Genomic DNA, 8,375 nt, shown 5'->3' on the forward strand with positions numbered 1-8,375 from the left:
ACACAAAGCTCTCCATTCCATATATAAGGAGTGAACTCTTTGGCTTTCTGCCATTGGTGTGCCACCGGACCACCGTTTTTGCTGTTGGCCAGCCATCGGAGTACACTGTTTTCCGTTGGTTTACCATCAGAGCATACCCTTCATCGATGAGATGCCACTGGAGCACACAGTTTGCCACTGGCATGCCACCGGACCACTCCCTTTACCATTAGGGTGCCACCGGAGCACACAATTTACCGTTGGGGTGCCACCGGAGCACACCCTTCACCGTTGGAGTGCGACCGGAGCACACCCTTTACAGTTATGGTGCCAGCGGAGCTCACCCTTTACCGTTGGGGTGCCACCGGAGCACACCATTTACCGTTGGGGTGCCATCGGAGCACACCCTTTACCATTGGGGTGCCACCGGAGCACACCCTTTACCATTGGGGTGCCACCGGAGCACACCCATTACCGTTGGGGTGCCACCGCAGCACACCCTTTACCGTTGGGGTACCACCTTAGCACATTCTTTACCATTAGGGTGCCAACGGAGCACACCCTTTACTGTTGGGGTGCCACCGGAGCACACCATTTACCATTGGGGTGCCATCGGAGCACACCCTTTACCATTGGGGTGCCACCGGATCACACCCTTTACCGTTGGGGTGCCACCAGAGCACACCCTTTACCGTTGGGGTGCCACCGGAGCACACCCTTTACCGTTGTGGTCCCACCTTAGCACATTCTTTACCATTAGGGTGCCAACGGAGCACACCCTTTACTGTTGGGGTGCCACCGGAGCACCCCATTTACCGTTGGGGTGCCATCGGAGCACACCCTTTACCATTGGGGTGCCACCGGAGCACACCCTTTACTGTTGGGGTGCCACCGGAGCACACCCTTTACCGTTGGGGTGCCACCGGAGCATACACGTTACCGTTGGGGTGCCACCGGAGCACACAATTTACCGTTGGGGTGCCACCGGAGCACACCCTTCACCGTTGGAGTGCGACCGGAGCACACCCTTTACAGTTATGGTGCCACCGGAGCACACCCTTTACCGTTGGGGTGCCACCGGAGCACACCATTTACCGTTGGGGTGCCATCGGAGCACACCCTTTACCATTGGGGTGCCACCAAAGCACACCCTTTACCGTTGGGGTGCCACCGGAGCACACCCTTTACCGTTGGGGTGCCACCGGAGCACACCCTTTACCGTTTGGGTGCCACCTTAGCACATTCTTTACCATTAGGGTGCCAACGGAGCACACCCTTTACTGTTGGGGTGCCACCGGAGCACACCATTTACCGTTGGGGTGCCATCGGAGCACACCCTTTACCATTGGGGTGCCATCGGATCACACCCTTTACCGTTGGGGTGCCACCGGAGCACACCCTTTACCGTTGGGGTGCCACCGGACCACACCCTTTACCATTGGGGTACCACCTTAGCACATTCTTTACCATTAGGGTGCCAACGGAGCACAACCTTTACTGTTGGGGTGCCACCGGAGCACACCATTTACCGTTGGGGTGCCACCGGAGCCCTCCCTTTATCGCTGGGGTGCCATCGGAGCACACCCTTTACCTTTGGGGTGCCACCGGAGCACACCCTTTACCGTTGGGGTGCCATCGGAGCACACTCTTTACTGTTGGGGTACCACCTTAGCCCATTCTTTACCATTGGGGTGCCAATGTAGCACACTATTTACCATTGGGGTGCCGCCGGAGCACACCCTTCACCATCGGGGTGCCACCGGAGCACACAGTTTCCCGTTTATGTGCCTCCATAGCACACATAGCCTTCCATTTAATATACTGGGATTACATAGCCTTCAGTTTAATATAATGAGCCCCACATGGCTTTCCATTTAATATAAAAGGCCATACATAGCCTTGCATTTAACATTTTGGGCCTCACATAGCTTTCCAATTAATATAATTGGGTCAAAACAGCCTTTTATTTAACATAATGGGTCCCACGTAACCATTAATTTAATAAAATGGGCACCACATAGCCTTCCACTTTATATATTGGGTCTCACATAGATTTAATTTACTATATTTTGCCTCACATATCTCTCAATTTAATATAACGGGCCCACATAACCGTCCATTTAATTTAATATGGCCAACAAAGCCCTCTAATTAATATAATGGGCCAAATATAGCCTTCCATTTAACATATTGGCCACTACATAGCCTTATATTTAATTTGACGGGGCCTCACATAGCTTTCTATTTAATAATGGGTCCCACTTACCCCTCCATTTAATTTATTGGGCCGCACATAACCTTCCAAATAATACAATAAGTCCCACATAGTCCTTTATTTAATATAATGTGCTCAACATAAACCTCCATTTAATATTATTATTATTCTTTATTATTATAGCGCCGTTTACTCCATGTGATTTAGATGTGAAAAGGGGTATACATAATAAAAAACAAGTACAATAATCTTAAACAATAAAAGTAATAACTGGCACAGAAGGAGAAAGGACATAATGGGTCCCACAAAAGCTTCCATTTATTATAATGTTCCCCAATATAGCCTTTTTAACGTAGAGGGCAACACAATGCTCTCCATTCCATATATAAGGAGTGAACTCTTTGGCTTTCTGCCATTGGTGTGCCACCGGACCACCGTTTTTGCTGTTGGCCAGCCATCGGAGTACACTGTTTTCCGTTGGTTTACCATCAGAGCATACCCTTCATTGATGAGATGCCACTGGAGCACACAGTTTGCCACTGGCATGCCACCGGACCACTCCCTTTACCATTAGGGTGCCACCGGAGCACACAATTTACCGTTGGGGTGCCACCGAAGCACACCCTTCACCATTGGAGTGCGACCGGAGCACACCCTTTACAGTTATGGTGCCAGCGGAGAACACCCTTTACCGTTGGGGTGCCACCGCAGCACACCATTTACCGTTGGGGTGCCATCGGAGCACACCCTTTACCATTGGGGTGCCACTGGAGCACACCCTTTACCGTTGGGGTGCCAGCGGAGCACACCCTTTACCGTTGGGGTGCCACCGGAGCACACCCTTTACCATTGGGGTACCACCTTAGCACATTCTTTACCATTAGGGTGCCAACGGAGCACACCCTTTACTGTTGGGGTGCCACCGGAGCACACCATTTACCATTGGGGTGCCATCGGAGCACACTCTTTACCATTGGGGTGCCACCGGATCACACCCTTTACCGTTGGGATGCCACCAGAGCACACCCTTTACCGTTGGGGTGCCACCGGAGCACACCCTTTACCGTTGGGGTACCACCTTAGCACATTCTTTACCATTAGGGTGCCAACGGAGCACACCCTTTACTGTTGGGGTGCCACCGGAGCACACCATTTACCGTTGGGGTGCCATCGGAGCACACCCTTTACCATTGGGGTGCCACCGGAGCACACCCTTTACTGTTGGGGTGCCACCGGAGCACACCCTTTATCGTTGGGGTGCCACCGGAGCATACCCTTTACCGTTGGGGTGCCACCGGAGCACACAATTTACCGTTGGGGTGCCACCGGAGCACACCCTTCACCGTTGGAGTGCCACCGGAGCACACCCTTTACAGTTATGGTGCCACCGGAGCACACCCTTTACCGTTGGGGTGCCACCGCAGCACACCATTTACCGTTGGGGTGCCATCGGAGCACACCATTTACCATTGGGGTGCCACCGGAGCACACCCTTTACCGTTGGGGTGCCACCGGAGCACACCCTTTACCGTTGGGGTGCCACCGGAGCACACCCTTTACCGTTGGGGTACCACCTTAGCACATTCTTTACCATTAGGGTGCCAACGTAGCACACCCTTTACCGTTGGGGTACCACCTTAGCACATTCTTTACCATTGGGGTGCCACCGGAGCACACCCTTTACCGTTGGGGTGCCACCGGAGCACACCCTTTACCGTTGGGGTGCCACCGGAACATACCCTTTACCGTTGGGGTGCCACCGGAGCACACCATTTACTATTGGGGTGCCATCGGAGCACACCATTTACCGTTAGGGTGCCACCGGAGCACACCCTTTACCATTGGGGTGCCACCGGAGCCCTCCCTTTATCGCTGGGGTGCCATCGGAGCACACCCTTTACCTTTGGGGTGCCACCGGAGCACACCCTTTACTGTTGGGGTGCCACTGGAGCACACCCTTTACCATTGGGGTATCACCTTAGCACATTCTTTACCATTGGGGTGCCAATGAAGCACACTATTTACCATTGGGGTGCCACCGGAGCACACCATATACCGTTGGGGTGCCACCAGAGCACACCCTTTACCGTTGGGGTGCCACCGGAGCACACCCTTTACTGTTGGGGTACCACCTTAGCCCATTGTTTACCATTGGGGTGCCAATGTAGCACACTATTTACCATTGGGGTGCCACCGGAGCCCTCCCTTTATCGCTGGGGTGCCATCGGAGCACACCCTTTACCTTTGGGGTGCCACCGGAGCACACCCTTTACTGTTGGGGTGCCACTGGAGCACACCCTTTACCATTGGGGTATCACCTTAGCACATTCTTTACCATTGGGGTGCCAATGAAGCACACTATTTACCATTGGGGTGCCACCGGAGCACACCATATACCGTTGGGGTGCCACCAGAGCACACCCTTTACCGTTGGGGTGCCACCGGAGCACACCCTTTACTGTTGGGGTACCACCTTAGCCCATTGTTTACCATTGGGGTGCCAATGTAGCACACTATTTACCATTGGGGTGCCACCGGAGCACACAGTTTCCCGTTTATGTGCCTCCATAACACACATAGCCTTCCATTTAATATACTGGGACTTACATAGCCTTCAGTTTAATATAATGAGCCCCACATGGCTTTCCATTTAATATAAAAGGCCATACATAGCCTTGCATTTAACATTTTGGGCCTCACATAGCTTTCCAATTAATATAATTGGGTCAAAACAGCCTTTTATTTAACATAATGGGTCCCACGTAACCATTCATTTAATAAAATGGGCACCACATAGCCTTCCACTTTATATATTGGGTCTCACATAGATTTAATTTACTATATTTTGCCTCACATAGCTCTCAATTTAATATAACGGGCCCACATAACCGTCCATTTAATTTAATATTGCCAACAAAGCCCTCTAATTAATATAATGGGCTAAACATAGCCTTCCATTTAACATATTGGCCACTACATAGCCTTATATTTAATTTGACGGGGCCTCACATAGCTTTCTATTTAATAATGGGTCCCAATTACCCCTCCATTTAATTTATTGGGCCGCACATAACCTTCCAAATAATACAATAAGTCCCACATAGTCCTTTATTTAATTTAATGTGCTCAACATAAACCTCCATTTAATATTATTATTATTCTTTATTATTATAGCGCCGTTTGCTCCATGTGATTTAGATGTGAGGAGGGGTATACATAATAAAAAACAAGTACAATAATCTTAAACAATAATAGTCATAACTGGTACAGGAGAAAGGACATAATGTGTCCCACAAAAGCTTCCATTTATTATAATGTTCCCCAATATAGCCTTTTTAACGTAGTGGGCAACACAATGCTCTCCATTCCATATATAAGGAGTGAACTCTTTGGCTTTCTGCCATTGGTGTGCCACCGGACCACCGTTTTTGCTGTTGGCCTGCCATCGGAGTACACTGTTTTCCGTTGGTTTGCCATCAGAGCATACCCTTCATCGATGAGATGCCACTGGAGCACACAGTTTGCCACTGGCATGCCACCGGACCACTCCCTTTACCATTAGGGTGCCACCGGAGTACACAATTTACCGTTGGGGTGCCACCGGAGCACACCCTTCACCGTTGGAGTGCGACCGGAGCACACCCTTTACAGTTATGGTGCCACCGGAGCACACCCTTTACCGTTGGGGTGCCACCGGAGCACACCATTTACCGTTGGGGTGCCATTGGAGCACACCCTTTACCATTGGGGTGCCACCGGAGCACACCCTTTACCGTTGGGGTGCCACCGGAGCACACCCTTTACCGTTGGGGTGCCACCGGAGCACACCCTTTACCGTTGGGGTACCACCTTAGCACATTCTTTACCATTAGGGTGCCAACGGAGCACACCCTTTACTGTTGGGGTGCCACCAGAGCACACCATTTACCGTTGGGGTGCCATCGGAGCACACCCTTTACCATTGGGGTGCCACCGGAGCACACCCTTTACCGTTGGGGTGCCACCGGAGCACACCCTTTACCGTTGGGGTGCCACCGGAGCACACCCTTTACCGTTGGGGTACCACCTTAGCACATTCTTTACCATTAGGGTGCCAACGGAGCACACCCTTTACTGTTGGGGTGCCACCAGAGCACACCATTTACCGTTGGGGTGCCATCGGAGCACACCCTTTACCATTGGGGTGCCACCGGAGCACACCCTTTACTGTTGGGGTGCCACCGGAGCACACCCTTTACCGTTGGGGTGCCACCGGAGCACACCCTTTACCGTTAGGGTACCACCTTAGCACATTCTTTACCATTAGGGTGCCAACGGAGCACACCCTTTACTGTTGGGGTGCCACCGGAGCACACCATTTACCGTTGGGGTGCCATCGGAGCACATCCTTTACCATTGGGGTGCCACCGGAGCACACCCTTTACCGTTGGGGTGCCACCGGAGCACACCCTTTACCGTTGGGGTGCCACCGGAGCACACCATTTACTATTGGGGTGCCATCGGAACACACCATTTACCGTTAGGGTGCCACCGGAGCACACCCTTTACCATTGGGGTGCCACCGGAGCCCTCCCTTTATCGCTGGGGTGCCATCGGAGCACACCCTTTACCTTTGGGGTGCCACCGGAGCACACCCGGTGCCACCGGAGCACACCCTTTACCATTGGGGTACCACCTTAGCACATTCTTTACCATTGGGGTGCCAATGAAGCACACTCTTTACCATTGGGGTGCCACCGGAGCACACCATATATCGTTGGGGTGCTGCCAGAGCACACCCTTTACCGTTGGGGTGCCACCGGAGCACACCCTTTACTGTTGGGGTACCACCTTAGCCCATTCTTTGCCATTGGGGTGCCAATGTAGCACACTATTTACCATTGGGGTGCCGCCGGAGCACACCCTTCACCATCGGGGTGCCACCGGAGCACACAGTTTCCCGTTTATGTGCCTCCATAGCACACATAGCCTTCCATTTAATATACTGGGACTTACATAGCCTTCAGTTTAATATAATGAGCCCCACATGGCTTTCCATTTAATATAAAAGGCCATACATAGCCTTGCATTTAACATTTTGGGCCTCACATAGCTTTCCAATTAATATAATTGGGTCAAAACAGCCTTTTATTTAACATAATGGGTCCCACGTAACCATTCATTTAATAAAATGGGCACCACATAGCCTTCCACTTTATATATTGGGTCTCACATAGATTTAATTTACTATATTTTGCCTCACATAGCTCTCAATTTAATATAACGGGCCCACATAACCGTCCATTTAATTTAATATGGCCAACTAAGCCCTCTAATTAATATAATGGGCCAAACATAGCCTTCCATTTAACATATTGGCCACTACATAGCCTTATATTTAATTTGACGGGGCCTCACATAGCTTTCTATTTAATAATGGGTCCCACTTAGCCCTCCATTTAATTTATTGGGCCCCACATAACCTTCCAAATAATACAATAAGTCCCATATAGTCCTTTATTTAATATAATGTGCTCAACATAAACCTCCATTTAATATTATTATTATTCTTTATTATTATAGCGCCGTTTACTCCATGTGATTTAGATGTGAGGAGGGGTATACTGTACATAATAAAAAACAAGTACAATAATCTTAAACAATAAAAGTCATAACTGGTACAGAAGGAGAAAGGACATAATGGGTCCCACAAAAGCTTCCATTTATTATAATGTTCCCCAATATTGCCTTTTTAACGTAGTGGGCAACACAAAGCTCTCCGTTCCATATATAAGGAGTGAACTCTTTGGCTTTCTGCCATTGGTGTGCCACCGGACCACCGTTTTTGCTGTTGGCCAGCCATCGGAGTACACTGTTTTCCGTTGGTTTGCCATCAGAGCATACCCTTCATTGATGAGATGCCATTGGAGCACACAGTTTGCCACTGGCATGCCACCGGAGCACACCCTTCACCGTTGGAGTGCGACCGGAGCACACCCTTTACAGTTATGGTGCCACCGGAGCACACCCTTTACCGTTGGGGTGCCATCGGAGCACACCCTTTACCATTGGGGTGCCACCGGAGCACATCCTTTACCGTTGGGGTGCCACCGGAGCACACCCTTCACCGTTGGAGTGCGACCGGAGCACACCCTTTACAGTTATGGTGCCACCGGAGCACACCATTTAGCGTTGGGGTGCC

This window comes from Ranitomeya imitator, chromosome 1 (assembly GCF_032444005.1).
Source record: "Ranitomeya imitator isolate aRanImi1 chromosome 1, aRanImi1.pri, whole genome shotgun sequence".
Taxonomy (NCBI): Eukaryota; Metazoa; Chordata; class Amphibia; order Anura; family Dendrobatidae; genus Ranitomeya; species Ranitomeya imitator.